Source organism: Macaca thibetana, chromosome 17, assembly GCF_024542745.1.
Source record: "Macaca thibetana thibetana isolate TM-01 chromosome 17, ASM2454274v1, whole genome shotgun sequence".
Classification (NCBI taxonomy): Eukaryota; Metazoa; Chordata; class Mammalia; order Primates; family Cercopithecidae; genus Macaca; species Macaca thibetana.
In genome coordinates, this window is record NC_065594.1 from 54,891,434 (window position 1) to 54,910,673 (window position 19,240).

General features: G+C 37.6%; 1 long non-coding RNA gene across 1 annotated transcript in view; it reads right to left on the reverse strand.

Annotated features, from left to right (window-relative positions):
- The window catches only part of LOC126940521 (uncharacterized), a 283,330-nt gene that overhangs the window by 77,054 nt on the left and 187,036 nt on the right, over positions 1-19,240 (reverse strand). The window lies entirely within an intron of this gene.

Consider the following 19,240-nt stretch of genomic DNA (forward strand, 5'->3'; position numbering starts at 1 on the left):
GGAGAAAAGTCAGAGGAAGGCAAAGATGAGCAGATATGTGTGTTTTAACCTTCCCTCTCTGGGCTAAGGACTGAGTGAAAGGAGAGAGCATGTGGGATAGGGACAAAACAGAAATAGGAGGAGATTTTGCTCTACTTTACGGGGCTCTGAACGGAGACTGCATCATGTATTGACATCAACCAGGGTGGCTGTAGCAGAGCACCATAGGTGAAGTGGCAAGGGTGGGCAAAGGACGATCTTACAGCCTTCATTGGTGCTCAAGCATCCTGAAAGAGATGCAAAACATCCTACATATCTCTTGAACAATGTGGAAAGGAGTTTATAGGACTAGCTTTCCAGATGTTCTCCAGGTGAGAAGATGCTGTAACCCCAGGCTGATGGGAGGCATCAAAGCCAGGCCTCAGAGCTGACGTGGGCTTAGTTAGTGGTGGTGAAGCCTCAGCTCTGATGCCTAAAGAACAACAAATGAGTTCACCAGTCACAGACATGAACATCAGAAAAAGATTATCTCTACAGAGGCCAGAGAAGTCAGAGGACATTACAAAATAATAGCTCCTTTCCCTACTACCTGAAGTCTTACAAGCCATTCGCTCCCAGTAAGATGTTCCCTTGGAAAAATGCAAAGGGAGGAGAAAATCCTTTTAAAATGAGGTTTTATTTAAAAAGTGACAGAAAGAGAAATATTTAACAAGATTATTTAAGTAAACAAATCAGATTCAATGTATTGGATTTGACCAATACTTTTTCTCCCTTACTCCATTACTACCTCCATAAGTAACATTAGACCAGTTATGAAAAATAAAGATGGTGGTTTTTTGCACATCTGAATATAGCATACAAAATTTTGATTATTCTACACTGACACTAATCAACATGTATGGTGTGCCAGATACTATGCTAAGTACTTTGATTACAGTCCTTTTCTTTTCTCTTTTTTTTTTTTTTTTTTTTTTTTTTTGAGACAGAGTCTCGCTCTGTCACCCAGGCTGGAGTCCAATGGTGCAATCTCGGCTCACTGCAACCTCTGCCTCCCAGGTTCAAGCAATTCTTCTGCCTCAGCCTCCCAAGTAGCTGGGACTACAGGCACATGCCACCACTCCCGGCTAATTTTTGTATTTTTACTAGGGACGGGGTTTCACCATATTGGGCAGGCAGGTCTCGAACTCCTGACCTCGTGATCCACCCGCCTCGGTCTCCCAAAGTGCTGGGATTACAGGTGTGAGCCACCTCGCCCGGCCTATTAGGGTCCTTTTCTTAACCAATGGAAGTCCAATGGCCTTTAATCTCCTCTTCCTTGAAATCAAGCCTCCTCTTTCCCCAACTTCTGGTTCTGCACTATGTCATACAGGAACCCTCTTCCATGGAGATTCCATTCTCTAATACAATGTTTTCCCAACTTCAATGGTGATAAAAAGTCTTCTCTGATGCTTCTTAAAACTAGGACTTCTTAGACCACTCAGTGAGAAACTCTGGCTCAGAGTGCCTGGAATAGGGTCCAGGTATTTTTAACAAGTACCCCAAGTGACCCATCACCAGAGAAATTTAGAAAAACCTTGCTGTATCATCTAATCCATAAATTGCAATCTGCCCTTACAGTCATCTACATTTCAGTAAGATGGTGCCACCATTGATCCTGATGCATAAGCCAAAGTCTTAGAAATGCTGCATTCTCCCTCGCTCCTGTATACAATGCACTACCCACACCTTTGATCCCATCATCAATTTATATCTCAAATAATCAATCTCTTGCCTTCTACTCTGTTAACACCATCATCTTCTAGCCAACATTTCTACAACTCTTGACAATGCGTATGCTTCTACTCTTCCGCTCTTTCACTATATTCCATATTAAGTAGCCAGAGTCATCTTCTTAAAACATAAATTTTGTCAAGCTTATGTTACACTTCTGATCAAATCTTTTAAGGGATTATACTTAAGGTAGAACTCAAACTTCTTTTTCGTGTTCTGGCCTTGACTGCCTCACCAGCTTCCCTCAAGCCCTTTATCTTCCCCACTCATCATCCCATTCACACTGGTTTTCTTTGAGGTTTGCCAACACAACAGGCTCTTGCTTGACTCGTGGCTTTTTGCACAAACTCCTTTTTCTCCTACATGTGGCATTGTTTGGATGACTAGCTCCTGCTCATCCTTTGCCTCTCATCTTTAATTTCACTTCCTGGGGGAAGACTGCCCTGCCACCCTATAAAAAGTAAACTGTTATCTATCACCCTATAAATAGTAGAATTGTCTTCTCTTCTTAATCTCAGGCTATTGTTCTTGTTTTTCTTAACTCTTATCACAATTTGTAAATATTTATGTTTGTTTAGTCTTATGTGCATTCATTTATTCACTTTTTGCTTTCCAACTAAAATGGGAACTCCATGAGTATAAAGCATGCATCATTTGTGCTCAATATAGCACATGGCTCTTAGCAAATATCTGATGAATGAATGAATAAATAAAACCTGGAATCATTAGATCTTTGAGCTGTCTTTATGTTTGTGAGAAATGGAATCCCTTTCAAACTTCTCCCTGGAAAACACAATTTGTAGAATTTTCTCACAGATATGATAGAAAAAAATATGCATATATCAATTTTCCAAAGTGAATAAAATCAGAATAAAGGGGAGGTAGGCAGAACAAAAGGAATCTAGGTAACTTTCTAGAGAAAGCAATATTCTGGCTCCTTAAAAACTTGCAAGATAATCCACATTCTGTTCTCAAAATATAATTACCACAATACATGAAGATTCTAATCCATAGAATGACATGTCTATAGGTCTATTTCATAACAATTGAGTTAAAATACACAAACAACAATTAGCATGTAGACAGCTAATGCAGTAGCAAAAAAGTTGGTAGACTTTTACCACCATTTGCTATTCTTTTCCTCCGTTCTTTGAGAGACACACCATAAAAGGAATTGTTTTATGTTCTTATCTATGTATCGATAATTTTATGGTAAGTTGCTTCATCTGGAATTTTGAAAAGTCATGTCTATTGCCCCCTTAGGTGAAGCGTCATATTGAACATCACTCTCAGGAGTTTGTGACCATCCATGATCTTTATACTCAGACTTGATTTTTACTGTTTCTGAGCACATATCAAGGTTGGTCTTCTCAGTTCCAAAAGATTTTTTTCTGCCACCATTTAAATTCACTACCGTAAGGTTTTTTACTAATTTTTTGTGGCTTTGTCTTTTTCATGCTTCTTAAAATTAAATTGTTTAGTACCATGTTACATGCAACTTGAAAACTCAAGTGAATTACTTTCAAAGAGTTCATGGACTTTTTGAAACACTTGGACTATACGAGGAACAATCCTATTTCACACATTTAAAGGGTCATATTCAAGAGAGAGTAAATTACATCCTCTCTTAGTGTCAACAGATAATTGGAAAAATCTCTTCATTTCCATTTTTTTGATCATGAATTTTCTCTTTCCCTGCCAATGAAGAATTCGGAAATGGTCCTATCACCACAATGGTTGGTTGATGGCTATTTCCAAATTCCTTATTTGACATTAATGAATGTGCCGTAGTTCTTCAAAATGCTGTTATTTATAGTTTATTGTGTGGTGTTAAATCCTTTCTAACCTGACACTTCTAGGGTATATATTATTCCTCCAGCTGTATTTACTTTCTAAAATGAGATTTGGGATGAGTTACTGATCTTCACAATCCAGTGAAATGACTTCATCTACTGAAATTTTATTCACCCGAAGTCACAAAGGAGTCGGGCTTTCACTGACTAAAGAGTGGTCTTTAGGCCGGGCGCGGTGGCTCACGCCTGTAATCCCAGCACTTTGGGAGGCCGAGGCGGGCGGATCACAAGGTCAGGAGATCGAGACCACGGTGAAACCCCGTCTCTACTAAAAATACAAAAAATTAGCCGGGCGCGGTGGCGGGCGCCTGTAGTCCCAGCTACTCGGGAGGCTGAGGCAGGAGAATGGCGTAAACCCAGGAGGCGGAGCTTGCAGTGAGCCGAGATCGCGCCACTGCACTCCAGCCTGGGCGACAGAGCGAGACTCCGTCTCAAAAACAAAACAAAACAAAACAAAACCAAAAAAAAAAGAGTGGTCTTTAAATGACACTAGTATCTAATGGCACTAGTGGTATCCACTGACAATTGACATTCAAAAGAGGATCATTTCAATAGCTTTTACAATTTACAAATTTGAGGATATGATTCATTTCATAAAATGTACACTTGAGAAAAATAAAACCTCATTAAGGAGTAAATACTGATCAATTAGCCTTACTACCTAGATTTTTCCCCATACCTAGATTCAAAGACCTGCAAGTCAGGAAAAGTGGAAAATAGTCATTTTCATATATTTATAGAAGCCAAAGTAAAATATTTAAATACATTTGGTGACTTTTTTGATAACAGGTATTAAAAATTATATATTTGTGCTTACTCTTCACACCAACAATTCCAAAGATGTCCAAGTGGACTTCTAAGAAAAGATTTCACTACGTGAATGTTTACTCCCACTTAAAATAGTGAAAAATCAGTAACCTCTTTGCTAAGCAAAAAACAGGAATTTAGCTAAATAAATCACAATACATCCATGGGATGGAAAACTATGAAGTCATCAAAAAGATGCGGTGGAATATGCAATGATACAGAAAGATCTTAACATAGTTATTCAGGAAGTATCTTATGTTCTAGACACTGCTTAGTATGGTCTAGACACTGTGCTGTGCTGGGTCCTAGATTCTCGATGATGATGAAGATAGAACTCCTGACCTGGAGAGAAAAAAAATACAAGAAATACAAGAAAAAGGCATCTGTTTCGTAAATTTTAATTTTTTATATCATTTTATATAAATACACACTGTTAACAATGGGAGGCCATTGTTTTGGACAGAGCTCCTACACTAGGCCCTTACAGATCAGACCAAACCAAAATGGAATACTCATGCTAAATGCCACATAATCAAACTGAAACTTTAAGAAAGCAGATAGATTTCCAAACAGCACAGGTTTTCTGGATAAACAGGAGATTCCAGTCTACCTGGGTCAGTGTAATAAGAAAGTCCTCTCTGCTTTAACCCTTATTTAAAAAAAAAAAAAAAAAAAAAAAAAAAAAAAAAAAGCACCTGAAGTAACCCAACATTAACCAATTAGCTTTTCTTCTACTGCTCTGTTTCCTTGCTTCCACCTTACAAAACCCACGGTTCTGCACTGCCCAGTCAGAACTCTCATTCAATTTTGTAGAATGAAGTTTGCTCCAATTCATGAATCACAAATTAGATTTAAAACTAAATTTGTTGTAATTTTGTCTTTTGACAACACATAAAAACACATTACTCTTGATAATAGAACTGCAAAACTTTTTCTTCCTTTTGCTACATTTGCTAAAATAATGATGCTTGACATTTATTTATTTATTTATTTATTTATTTATTTAGAAATGGAGTTTCACTCTTGTTGCCCAGGCTGGAGTGCAATGGCACGATCTCAGTTCACCGCAACCTCCACCTCCCAGATTCAAACGATTCTCCTGCCTCAGCCTCCCGAGTAGCTAGGATTACTGGCATGCCCCACCACACCTGGCTAATTTTGTATTTTTAGTAGAGACAGGGTTTATCCATGTTGGTCAGGCTGGTGTTGAACTCCTGACCTCAGATGATTCACCCGCCGTGGTCTCCCAAAGTGCTGGGATTACAGGCGTGAGCCACCGTGCCTGGCCACATTATTTTTATTAAAAAGACACAATTTTCAGCAAAATGTAACAAGTGTATATATCATGGTCATTGTATTACTTGAGAATGTTGAAACCATAAATGCTAAATAAGTAGATGCCAAGATATTCACAGCATCTAAGGTATAATGTGATTAAAAACAAGAAAAGTATTCACTTCTCTTCAGCCAGTCATCTACCTTCATTGAGTGCTTGTATGCAAAGCATCAAATAAAATACTATCATTTACTTTCTAGCTTATTTTCCCTTTTATAAAATGCTTTGAATGTGAAGCAAAAATTGGGAGATGGTGCATGATCATAACTTAAATTGAAGGGCATATACAAGCAGTAATTTTAATCATTATCTTCTAATGATGAATACACTTGCTCACACCCCATAAAAATATTTGACCACCAACCGATGTGACTTCAGGGTAAGTTGATGTTCGCTTCACTCCCACATGGATTTTATTAAGATTCATTAAGGTATCTTGTTAACTACACCTTTTCATTTATTGTGAGATCTCTTATTTTCCTTTCATAAATCTGAAGTGAATTCAAATGAATAAAATAATGTAAATTAAAGAGCTTGGGGGTTTAGTAAAACCTAAGGGAGATTATATTTATTGTGTGGCATAACGCTGAGTATAATGAAGACAAGACTTTCTCCCTAGTGTTCATTTTGTGTGTTAAATGCTTTAATCATTTTGAGCATAAGGGTTTTCCTTCATTATTATTGCAATGCAGGGAAGGTCTAAGGTTGCGTTTCTTATATAATCGATGATAAGAGCAACCTACATTTAGAAAATGATTTGTATTCAGATGTTTCCAAAGCTCTTTGTATGCAATTTTTGGTTGCTCTTTCCTGTTTATTATAAGCTTCTTCCTCCTGACAATTTAAATAAAGGTCACAGTTTTATGAACCCCACTGGCTGGCTGTATTAGATTTTTAAATATCAGGACTCAGTGTGTAGGCTGGGATGAGGCTGGGAGTTTGGGAAAAGTATGCTTAAGTTGTAGTTTAATGTTGCATTTTTTGTTTTTATTCTTTTGTGTTACAAGAAATATTTATGAAGTTTTTTGCTTCAGTAAAGATTACTGTTTAAAGCTTTTTAATTCTTCATTTATTTGTTTAAATCCACTCTAACTTTGGGGGCACAGTAGTTTTAAAAAGCCTGAAGGCACATTGAGTTTGGTTTAAATCCTAACTCTCTGATCTTGAGCAAGTTATATAATCTGGGTCTAGATTTTTCATGGCTAACAGAGGAACTGAATACCTACTTCATAGGCTTGTCATTTGGAACAAATGAGATGATGCACGGAAAGTGTCTGGTGTTTAATAAATGATAGTTATTGGAAGCATCACCCATTGCTTAGAGTGAAATCACGCTATTATAGAAATAAACAAAGACAATGGCAGACAGTATTAATCTATTTTCAATTATTATTTTATTACATCACTGAATCTGAATTTCACCCCAAAACTTAAAAAAATACATTCTCCAGAGAGAAATAATAAACTTAGTAATTTCAGCCTGTGCTTGCTTTGGGGACAACCAATAATGGGGTAGCAATTAAGTGATTCTTGGTGATCATTCCTTATGAAACTTCATGCCAACCAAAAATGATATGCTAGGCAAGGAAGTCTAGCCAGCCTGCACCATCTCACCCAGTATGACTCCCACTCTGCCCAGGGATGGAGGATTAGAAAATACAAAACAGAATATTCTGAGATTTCTTCCAGTGATGAATATATATTGCTCTTGAAATAAGAAAACAGTGGTTTTTTAAAACTAAGATAATCTTCCAAAACAAAAGTAGATAACTAGAGCCCCAGCTATGCAAGCTCTTATCCAAGCAGAAAATTAACTATGAATCAAAGTAGCAAAACAATAATAGCTGTCAATTTAATAGAACACAACCGTATGTCAGGCATGTTTGATGTGCTCAATTCCTGACCTAGATGATCTCAACTGACCTTCACTGTAAGTGTGAGTTAGAGACCATACTTATACCCATGTTACAGATGGAAAAACAGAATTTGAGAAGTAGAGAAAGCACCCAAGTCTTCTTATTACAGAACCCCTGTCTCTTTCATATAGACCCTCAGCTGTCTTGGCAGAGCCAATGTGTTGAGGATAAAGCACTCAACTTGACAAATGCCCCAGTACCAGATTCAGAGGAGCACAATGAAGCCCATGCTCTTCTCATCTCATCTGGAAGGATAGGGATTCTAATGTGAAGTCCTGTCTAGGATCATCTGCTGACCCATAACGAGTAGCACCTCCAGAAAAAGGAATTTAGTATTTATGACCTAGCTGAATATTCATTCTCTTAAGCAGTTTACTTGCCTTGTGTCCTGTATTTCTAAAAACAAATCTATAAAACATGAATTATTATTATCCTCACTGGAGGAAACTAAGATTTAGAAACATTAAGTAACTCGCCCAAGGTGACATAGCTAATGAGAGATGCAATGGAGCTGGCTCTCAAATCCAACCCCTCATGCCAAAGCCAGTGCTTCAGAACAGCACATCCTGCAAATACCTGTATATTGGTGATACTTAAGTGCAAGACCTGTTTTATTTTGTTTTGTTTTGTTTTGTTTTGAGATGGAGTCTCGTTCTGTTGCCAGGCTGGAGTGGAGTGGTGCAATCTCGGCTCACTGCCACCTCCGCCTCTCAGGTTCAAGCGATTCTCCTGCCTCAACCTCCCAAGTAGCTACAGGTGCACACCACCAAGCCCAGCTAATTTTTGTATTTTTAGTAGAGACGGAGTTTCACCATGTTGGCCAGGATGGTCTCGATCTCTTGACCTCGTGATCCTCCCACTTCGGCCTTCCAAGGGACCTGTGTTTTTAATGTTTGTATCCCTAGCTCCTATAACAGGGCCAGACATAGAGTCAGTATCAATAATAATTGTAGACACCTAAAAAATGCTTACTTTGGGCCAGGCACTCAAAGCACTTCATACATATATAAAGTACTGTCAACTTATTTAATCCAGGCAATAACCCTATAAGGAAGATACTGTTATTATCTCTCACTTTCAGATGACAAAACCTGATACATGAGTGAGAAATGGAAGAAGTGAAGGGAGAAAGGGAAGGAGGGAGGGGAGAGAGAAAGAGGAAAGAAAGAATATTTCAGAATATGGAAGTTGGCCTCTCTGAAAAGATTCCTTTTGTGACCCTTCTTGTCTGTGAAGCCCAAACATGTGCCATACAAAATAGATCCCACTGCTTCAGCTCTGCCTGGTGCAGAGACAATTAAATTAATGATTTTGTATGATTCAGAGTTTACATCCCACTTGCATCATTAGTCACTGCTCTGATTTAAAATGTCACCAAAACTCGATGGCTTCTCTGGGCATAGAGGCACAGCTGTGCCATTCTGTTTCTGTGATTTTTGAGGTTGTTTATATGACATGCTGCACAATCACTCTGTAGGTAAAATTTCAACAAAGCTGTCTGAATGTCATCTCTAACAAAGACCAAAGTTGGCAGCTGTAATGACACAAGGGACAGCATCCTAGAGACAAGCAGGCAACAAGTATTGGAAGCAACAGAGCAGAGACAACCAGGGAGCAGAATCCATCCAGGTGGAAGCTTGGGTTCCAGCAGGTCAGAGAACCTTGAAAAGGGATTAGAAAGGAAGGTTGAGATTTTGGGCTGAGACAATGGGGTTTTCTAAATATACAATCATGTCATCTGCAAAGAGGGACAATTTGACTTCTTCTTTTCCTAACTGAATACCCTTGATTTCTTTCTCTTGCCTAATTGCCCTAGCCAGAACTTCCAACACTATGTTGAATAGGAGTGGTGGGAGAGGGCATCCCTGTCTTGTGCCAGTTTTCAAAGGGAATTTTTCCAGTTTTTGCCCATTCAGTGTGATATTGGCTGTGGGTTTGTCATAAATAGCTCTTATTATTTTGAGGTATGTTCCATCAATACCGAATTTATTGAGCGTTTTTAGCATGAAGGGCTGTTGAATTTTGTCAAAAGCCTTTTCTGCATCTATTGAGATAATCATGTGGTTCTTGTCTTTGGTTCTGTTTATATGCTGGATTATGTTTATTGATTTGTGAATGTTGAACCAGCCTTGCATCCCAGGGATGAAGCCCACTTGATCATGGTGGATAAGCTTTTTGATGTGTTGTTGAATCCGGTTTGCCAGTATTTTATTGAGGATTTTTGCATCGATGTTCATCAGGATATTGGTCTAAAATTCTCTTTTTTTGTTGTGTCTCTGCCAGGCTTTGGTATCAGGATGATGTTGGCCTCATAAAATGAGTTAGGGAGGATTCCCTCTTTTTCTATTGATTGGAATAGTTTCAGAAGGAATGGTACCAACTCCTCCTTGTACCTCTGGTGGAATTCAGCTGTGAATCCATCTGGTCCTGGACTTTTTTTGGTTGGTAGGCTGTTAATTATTGCCTCAATTTCAGAGCCTGCTATTGGTCTATTCAGGGATTCAACTTCTTCCTGGTTTAGTCTTGGAAGAGTGTAAGTGTCCAGGAAATTATCCATTTCTTCTAGATTTTCCAGTTTATTTGCGTAGAGGTGTTTATAGTATTCTCTGATGGTAGTTTGTATTTCTGTGGGGTCGGTGGTGATATCCCCTTTATCATTTTATTGCATCAATTTGATTCTTCTCTCTTTTCTTCTTTATTAGTCTTGCTAGTGGTCTGTCAATTTTGTTGATCTTTTCAAAAAACCAACTCCTGGATTCATTGATTTTTTGGAGGGTTTTTTGTGTCTCTATCTCCTTCAGTTCTGCTCTGATCTTAGTTATTTCTTGCCTTCTGCTAGCTTTCGAATGTGTTTGCTCTTGCTTCTCTAGTTCTTTTAATTGCGATGTTACAGTGTCAATTTTAGATCTTTCCTGCTTTCTCTTGTGGGCATTTAGTGCTATAAATTTCCCTCTACACACTGCTTTAAATGTGTCCCAGAGATTCTGGTATGTTGTATCTTTGTTCTCATTGGTTTCAAAGAACATCTTTATTTCTGCCTTCATTTTCGTTATGTACCCAGTAGTCATTCAGGAGCAAGTTGTTCAGTTTCCATGTAGTTGAGCGGTTTTGATTGAGTTTCTTAGTCCTGAGTTCTAGTTTGATTGCACTGTGGTCTGAGAGAAGTTTGTTATAATTTCTGTTCTTGTACATTTGCTGAGGAGTGGTTTACTTCCAATTACGTGGTCAATTTTGGAGTAAGTACGATGTGGTGCTGAGAAGAATGTATATTCTGTTGATTTGGGGTGGAGAATTCTATAGATGTCTAATAGGTCTGCTTGCTGCAGAGATGAGTTCAATTCCTGGATATCCTTGTTAACTTTCTGTCTCGTTGATCTGTCTAATGTTGACAGTGGAGTGTTGAAGTCTCCCATTATTATTGTATGGGAGTCTAAGTCTCTTTGTAAGTCCTTAAGCTGATAAGCAACTTCAGCAAAGTCTCAGGATACAAAATTAATGTGCAAAAATCACAAGCATTCTTATACACCAGTAACAGACAAACAGAGAGCCAAATCAGGAATGAACTTCCATTCACAATTGCTTCAAAGAGAATCAAATACCTAGGAATCCAGCTTACAAGGGATGTAAAGGACCTCTTCAAGGAGAACTACAAACCACTGCTCAGTGAAATAAAAGAGGACACAAACAAATGGAAGAACATACCATGCTCATGGATAGGAAGAATCAATATCATGAAAATGGCCATACTGCCCAAGGTAATTTATAGATTCAATGCCATCCCCATCAAGCTACCAATGAGTTTCTTCACAGAATTGGAAAAAACTGCTTTAAAGTTCATATGGAACCAAAAAAGAGCCCGCATCTCCAAGGCAATCCTAAGTCAAAAGAACAAAGCTGGAGGCATCACACTACCTGACTTCAAACTATACTACAAGGCTACAGTCACCAAAACAGCATGGTACTGGTACCAAAACAGAGATATAGACCAATGGAACAGAACAGAGTCCTCAGAAATAATACCACACATCTACAGCCATCTGATCTTTGACAAACCTGACAAAAACAAGAAATGGGGAAAGGATTCCCTATTTAATAAATGGTGCTGGGAAAATTGGCTAGCCATAAGTAGAAAGCTGAAACTGGATCCTTTCCTTACTCCTTATACGAAAATTAATTCAAGATGGATTAGAGACTTAAATGTTAGACCTAATACCATAAAAATCCTAGAGGAAAACCTAGGTAGTACCATTCAGGACATAGGCATGGGCAAAGACTTCATGTCTAAAACACCAAAAGCAACGGCAGCAAAAGCCAAAATTGACAAATGGGATCTCATTAAACTAAAGAGCTTCTGCACAGCAAAAGAAACTACCATCAGAGTGAACAGGCAACCTACAGAATGGGAGAAAATTTTTGCAATCTACTCATCTGACAAAGGGCTAATATCCAGAACCTACAAAGAACTCAAACAAATTTACAAGAAAAAAACAAACCACCCCATCAAAAGGTGGGCAAAGGATATGAACAGACAGTTTTCAAAAGAAGACATTCATACAGCCAACAGACACATGAAAAAATGCTCATCATCACTGGCCATCAGAGAAATGCAAATCAAAACCACAATGAGATACCATCTCACACCACTTAGAATGGCGATCATTAAAAAGTCAGGAAACAACAGGTGCTGGAGAGGATGTGGAGAAATAGGAACACTTTTACACTGTTGGTGGGATTGTAAACTAGTTCAACCATTATGGAAAACAGTATGGCGATTCCTCAAGGATCTAGAACTAGATGTACCATATGACCCAGCCATCCCATTACTGGGTATATACCCAAAGGATTATAAATTATGCTGCTATAAAGACACATGCACATGTATGTTTACTGCAGCACTATTCACAATAGCAAAGACTTGGAATCAACCCAAATGTCCATCAGTGACAGATTGGATTAAGAAAATGTGGCACATATACACCATGGAATACTATGCAGCCATCAAAAAGGATGAGTTTGTGTCCTTTGTAGGGACATGGATGCAGCTGGAAACCATCATTCTTAGCAAACTATCACAAGAACAGAAAACCAAACACCGCATGTTCTCACTCATAGGTGGGAACTGAACAATGAGATCACTCGGACTCAGGAAGGGGAACATCACACACCGGGCCTATCATGGGGAGGGGGGAGGGGGGAGGGATTGCATTGGGAGTTATACCTGATGTAAATGACGAGTTGATGGGTGCAGCACACCAACATGGCACAAGTATACATATGTAACAAACCTGCACGTTATGCACATGTACCCTACAACTTAAAGTATAATAATAATAAATAAATTAAAAAAAAAAAAAAAAAAGAAAGGAAGGTTGAACTAAAAAGTTTGCCAAGCAGGCTGTGGTTCCCCAGTCATAGAGCTGCTGTTGAGGGTTAGATCTGCAGTCTCTGGGAGTCAGGAAAAACTGGAAGGCAAAGTGGGAAGTTGGCCCCAAGTACAGGCAGGAACCCAGCTCCTCATTTTGGAGTACAAATCAAGCTAAAATTGTCCATAATCTCCACTTGATCTTAGTCACTTAAATTAATGAGCTAAGTGGGGCTCCTCAAATTCTTCTAACTGTGAGATTAGTCCCAGAAGGTAGTGTAGGCTGGCTTTTTGATATGTATGCTTATTTTGGGTTCAGGTATCTCATTTATGTCTACTTGCTTTTCAGTTGATTCTCATGGCTTTTTCAGTTAGCATATGGCATCACTCACAAATGATCATCATGCTGTCTCCACTTTCCCAATTATTATAACTTCCTTTCCTCATCTTCTTTGCATTGAATAGAGCTTCAAGAACAGACAGAGCCACATTCCCTCATTCAAAACTCTTGGGACCAGATATGTTTTTAGAATTAAGAATTTTAAAAATTTTAAATGTAGTAATACTATTCTCATATAAGGTATAAAGCAGGGCTCCTTAAACAAACATATTAACATTTCTTTAACAAAAATAAAATGAATGTTCTAGGGATGAATAAACACTCTCTACCACCTCATACCAATTTAGGGCAGGTTTTGCTGCAAAATCAGCTATTAAAACAAAACAAAAAAAAACTTCTGATTTTCAGACCATTGAGATTTCATAATTGCAGATAGGCAACTGTGAAAACAACAAAGGAAGAAACAGAGGCTATATAATGGTCATCTTTTTTGAAAAGAGAAAAACAGATGATACTGGAGACTGTTTACATGTAGAGGAGGGAAACGCTAAAGGAGAATGAAATTGTATGGACAAGGGAGAAGGGAAGACTGAGGCGGCGTTCCCCAAAAGGGTGAAAACACACAGACCCCCAGAACCCACATATTCTGGACAAATGAAAGAAGAGTAATAGTTTTTTGTTTAAAAGACAAATTATAGGTGTATATATGTATGAGGTACATATGTTACCATTTTTTATTACAATCTTCAATGGTTAAATCAAGCTAATGAACATATTCTCCACCTCAAATATTTCACATTTTTATACCAACATTGAAATTATTCTTTTAGTGAAATTTAAATGTACAGTGCTTAATTGTTAACTATATTCATCATGCTGTGTATTAATCTCAAAAAAGGAAAAATGTAAAAATCAAACTTATTTTGAACCTGAGGCTGTGTACACTTTGGCCATCATGCCCCCATTTTCCCCACCCCCAGCCTCTGATAATAACTTTTCTACTCTCTGTTTTTGTGAATACCATTGTTTTAGATTCCACATACAAATGAGAACACAAAGTGTTTGTCATTGTGTGTTTGGCTTATTTCACTTCGTATGATGTTTGCCAATTCCATTCATGTTGTCACACATTACAGAATTCCATCATTTTTAAAGATGGAATAGTATTTCATTGTGTATATCTACATTTTCTTTATTCATTCATCCCTTTAAGGATACTTACGTTACTTTTACATCTTGGCTATTGTGCATGGTGCTGCAATGAACACAGGAGTGTAGATATCTGTTGACATACTGATTTCAAACCTTTTGGGTAAATACCCAGAAGTAGGATTGCTGGGCCATACAGTAATTCTATTTTTAGTTGTCTGGGGAACCTCCATACTGTTTTCCATAATGACTGTACAAATTTACATTCCCACTATGGTCTTTTCTTACATCCAAGCCAACGTTTGTTTTCTTTTGTATTTTTGATAACTATTCTAACATATATGAGGTGATATCTCACAGTGGTTTTAATTTGCATCACCCTAATCATTAGTAGTGTTTAATTTTTTTTCACATTTATATGTCTTCTTTTGAGAAATGGCTATTCAGATCCCTTGCCCATTTCTTATTTTTGTATTTCTTTTATTTTAGATCCAAGAGGTATATTTTTAGTTTTGTTACATGGGTATATTGCATGACACTGAGATTTGGGCTTCTAATGATCCCATAGCCCAAGTAGTGAAAATAGCACCCAATAGGTAGTTTTTCAACCCTTCCCCCCTCATTTTCCCCTTTTGGAGTCCCCAGTGTCTATTTTCCCCATATTTTTGTCTGTGTGTACTCATTGTTTAGCTCACACTTATAAGTGAGAACCTGCAGTATTTGGTTTTCTATTTTGGTGTTAATTCACCTAGGATACTGTCTTGCCTATCTCTTAATCAGGTTGTTTTCTTTCTATAGAGTTGTTTGAGTTCTATATATGTTTGGATGTTAGTCTCTTACACTAATTGGGAAGTATGAGTTGCAAACATTTTCTCCCAATTGGTAGGTTGTCTCTCCACTCCGTTAATTGTTTTCTTTGATGTAGAGAAGCATTTTATTTTTATGTAATCCCATTTGTCTAGCTTTGCTTTTGTTGCTTACATTTTTGTGGCTGAAGCTAAAATATCAGTGCCCAAACCAATGTTGTGTAGGTTTTTCCTTGTTTTCTCCTAGTAGGTTTACAGTTTCAGGTGTTACGTTGAAGTTTTTTACTCATTTTGAACTGATGTTTATACATGTAGTGTGAGATAAGAGTGCACTTTCATTCTTTTGCATATGGATATTGAGTTGTCCCAACACCATTCATTCAAGAGACTGTCCTTTTTCCATTATATATTCTTTGCCCCTTTGATCAATCGACTGTAGACATTTGGGTTCTTTTCTGAGTTTTCTATTCTGTCCCATTGGTTGATGTGTCCATTTTTATGTCAGTACCATGCTGCTTTAATCAATTCTTCACAAACTATTCCAAAATATCTAAGAGAGTGAAACACTTCCAAACTTTTTATCAGGCCAGAATTACCAAAGCCAGATAAGAACATCACAAAAAAATAAAACTGTGGACCAATATCCTTAATGAACATAGATGCAAACATTCTCAACAAAATACTAGCGAACGGAATTTAACAATACATTAAAAGGATCATTTACCATGATCAAGTGGGATTTACCCCTAGGATACAAGGCTGGTTCAACGTTCATAAATTAATAAACATGATATTCTATATTAACACAATGAAGGACAAAAATTATATTCTTATACTATTAGATGCAGAAAAATCATTTGACAGAATATTAAAAGTATATGGCAGAAACAACAATTACTTTTGCACCAACCTAATATAATATACTTTCATGATAAACACTCTCTCAACAAATTATAGAATAAATGTACCTCAAACAATAGAGGCTATTTATGATAAATCCACAGCCAACATCATACTTAACAGGGAAAATTTGAAAGCTTTTCCTCTAAGATCTGGAACAAGACAACAATGCCCACTCTCACCACTCCTATTCAAGACTGCGCTACAGGTCCTAGCCAGAGCATTAGGCAGGAGACAGAAACAAGAGTCATTCCAATAGAAAAGGTATAAGTTAAATGTCCCTGTTTGCTGATGACATGAGCTTATATATACAAAACCCTAAAGATTCCACCAAAAGACTGTTAGAACTGATAAATTCAGTAAAGTTGCAGGATACAAAATCAACACACAAAAATCAATCAATGTTTTTCTAAACTAACAACAAACTTTCTAAAAAGAAATCAAGAGAACAATTCCATTTATAGTAGCTACAAAAAAATACTTGGGAATAAATTTAACCAAGGAGGTGAAAGACCTGTACACTGAAAACTATAAAACATTTATGAAAGAAATTGAAGAAGGCACAAATAAATGAAATGATATTTTATGTTCATGGATTGGAAGAAGTAATATTAATAACATGTCCATTCTACCCACAGAAATCTACAGATTCAATGCAATCCCTGTCAAAATTTCAATGTCATTTTTCACAGATATCAGAAAAAAAATCATAAAATTCATATAGAACCTTAAAAAACTTGAATACCTAGGAAAATTAGCAAAAGGAACATGAGATGGAGGCATCACACTATCTGATTTCAACTATACTACAAAGAGCCCTATCATTAGATGTATTTGTAAGCCTTTAATTCCTATGACCAGAGAACACTGAGGTAAACCATACTGTAGTACTTATCACACCTATCTGATTTTCATCCTAGGCATAAACTCCACCAGGCCTATATTATAGCTTTATTATATTTGCATCCATGAAAACCCCTAGCATATGATCTATATTTACACCTGTTTAATAAATCAACTTTCGTGGAATTTTTTTGCATATGCAAAAGATATTGAGCAGAGAAAGGAGAAAATATTTTCCAGAAGGCAGCAACTTTCTTCATATCATACGCAGCATGGGTCAACAATTTCTATGATAGCATTAACTAACAGCGATATCTGAAGAGTCAAGGCAGCCTGGGAAGAGTCTATAAAAGATGGAGTATGCCTCTGTTAGTCAACCTAACTGCTGAAAGAGAATAAACACTAGATCTCACTGGTTTATAGGGCCACCACAGAGGAGACTGCTCTTGGAGTAAGTGGGCTTTCCCATAAAATAGCACCAGCAACTGAATTCCCTGTTTAAACACCATTGTAAAATCGCTCCTGGGCAACCTGCTCAACAGCAATCCCATAACAACACTTAGCCCTTTATTCTTCTCCAGGTTTCCCTCTCCAGCTCAACAATATGCTCACAATCATCCCTTTCTTCTTCTCCTTTTATTTTACCAATCCTCACTCCTGCTCAGCTTCCACTGCTAGTATCCTTGTATCTTCACAGGCAACTTCTCTCCTGCTGGATATACACATCTAGCTTACGTCTAATTAATCCTCACATTCAATGCGCCCCAAACCAAACTCACAGCATTATTCCAATCCCACTCCTCTTCCTGATTTCTGATGTTTATAAACTATATCACTATTTTTCCAGGGACAAACATAAAAATTATCATATTTTCAAACAAACTCAGATTATAAATACCTCTTCATTTCCATTTATGTTCTCCGAATCCTCTATCTAGACTATTTTAATAGTTTCTGCACGATTGCCTTTTCTCCAATTCATCTAGCACATCAATAACAATCTTAATCAGTTAGGAATTGCATTCAGCTGTAAGTAATAAACCTCTGAAAAATAGTGGTTGAAATAAGATTGGTGTTTATTTTTCTCTCTCTTTGGCTCAGGTTCCTTCTAACTTTGTTCTCTACCATATTTGTACAGGGGCTCATCTCCTTAAACTTTAAAGTTGTCTTCTGGAATTCAAACCATTATGTTCATTTCTAGGAAGTAAGAGGAAACATCTAAGGAAAACAAGGACAAAGAGCTCTCTTTTTAGGGAGCTTCCCTAGAAAACCCTCAAGTTACTTCTGTTTAGAATATAGTCTCATGACCCCTTCACCCACAGGGTAAACGAGAAAATATAGTTTTTAACTATCATTTGCATTCCCCTACAATTAAGATTGAGGTAGTAAGAAAGGTGAGAAGAATGTTAAGTAGGCAATAGTAGATGACTAGTCCAGTATTTCTGAAATAAATTTGTGATGGAAAAAAAACATTCAATACAGCCTCATTTTCTATCAAATTAACTTCAAATGTGTAGCAAAACATTCAAATCTTTCTATAATCTAACCCCAACTATAATTACAAGCCCTTCTACTACTGTTCCTCAGAGTAACAGTTCTCAGATTTTTAACATGCATGTGAGTCCCTAGAGTAGCAAGGTTCTTGAGCAGTGGTTCTAAAATAGGGCCCATTTTGCCCCTCACAATACATTTGATAATGTCTGGAGAATTTTTATCTATTATAACATGGGCAGTGGGGGAGCTGGAAGGCAGGTGCTTCTGGCATCTAGTGGGTAGAGGCCCACGATGCTGCTTAATGTCCTACAACGTACAGAATAGCCTCCTACATCAAAGAATTATCCAAGTCAAAATATCAGTATGATGAGGTGGAGAAATCTTGTTCAAGAGGTAGCCTATGCTCCAGAAAAACTGGATTACGTGTTATTCCAGTATGCCCTTCATTTTCCTATCTTTGCTGTGGTACATTTAGTTCTGATCCTCCCTCTTTGGTCAGCTCTATCGACTGGCTTCTCAGGCATGTATCAAAGTTCTGATGATGCACCAGCTGCCATGAATGCAGCCTAGATCCCCTTCCCATAGGCTCTATCCCTCCTCCAAATTGCCCTATATGCACTTCTCTTCCCATACACCCTGCCTCCATTTATATTCCAGAAATAGACTGTTAACTGACCAAGGTGGA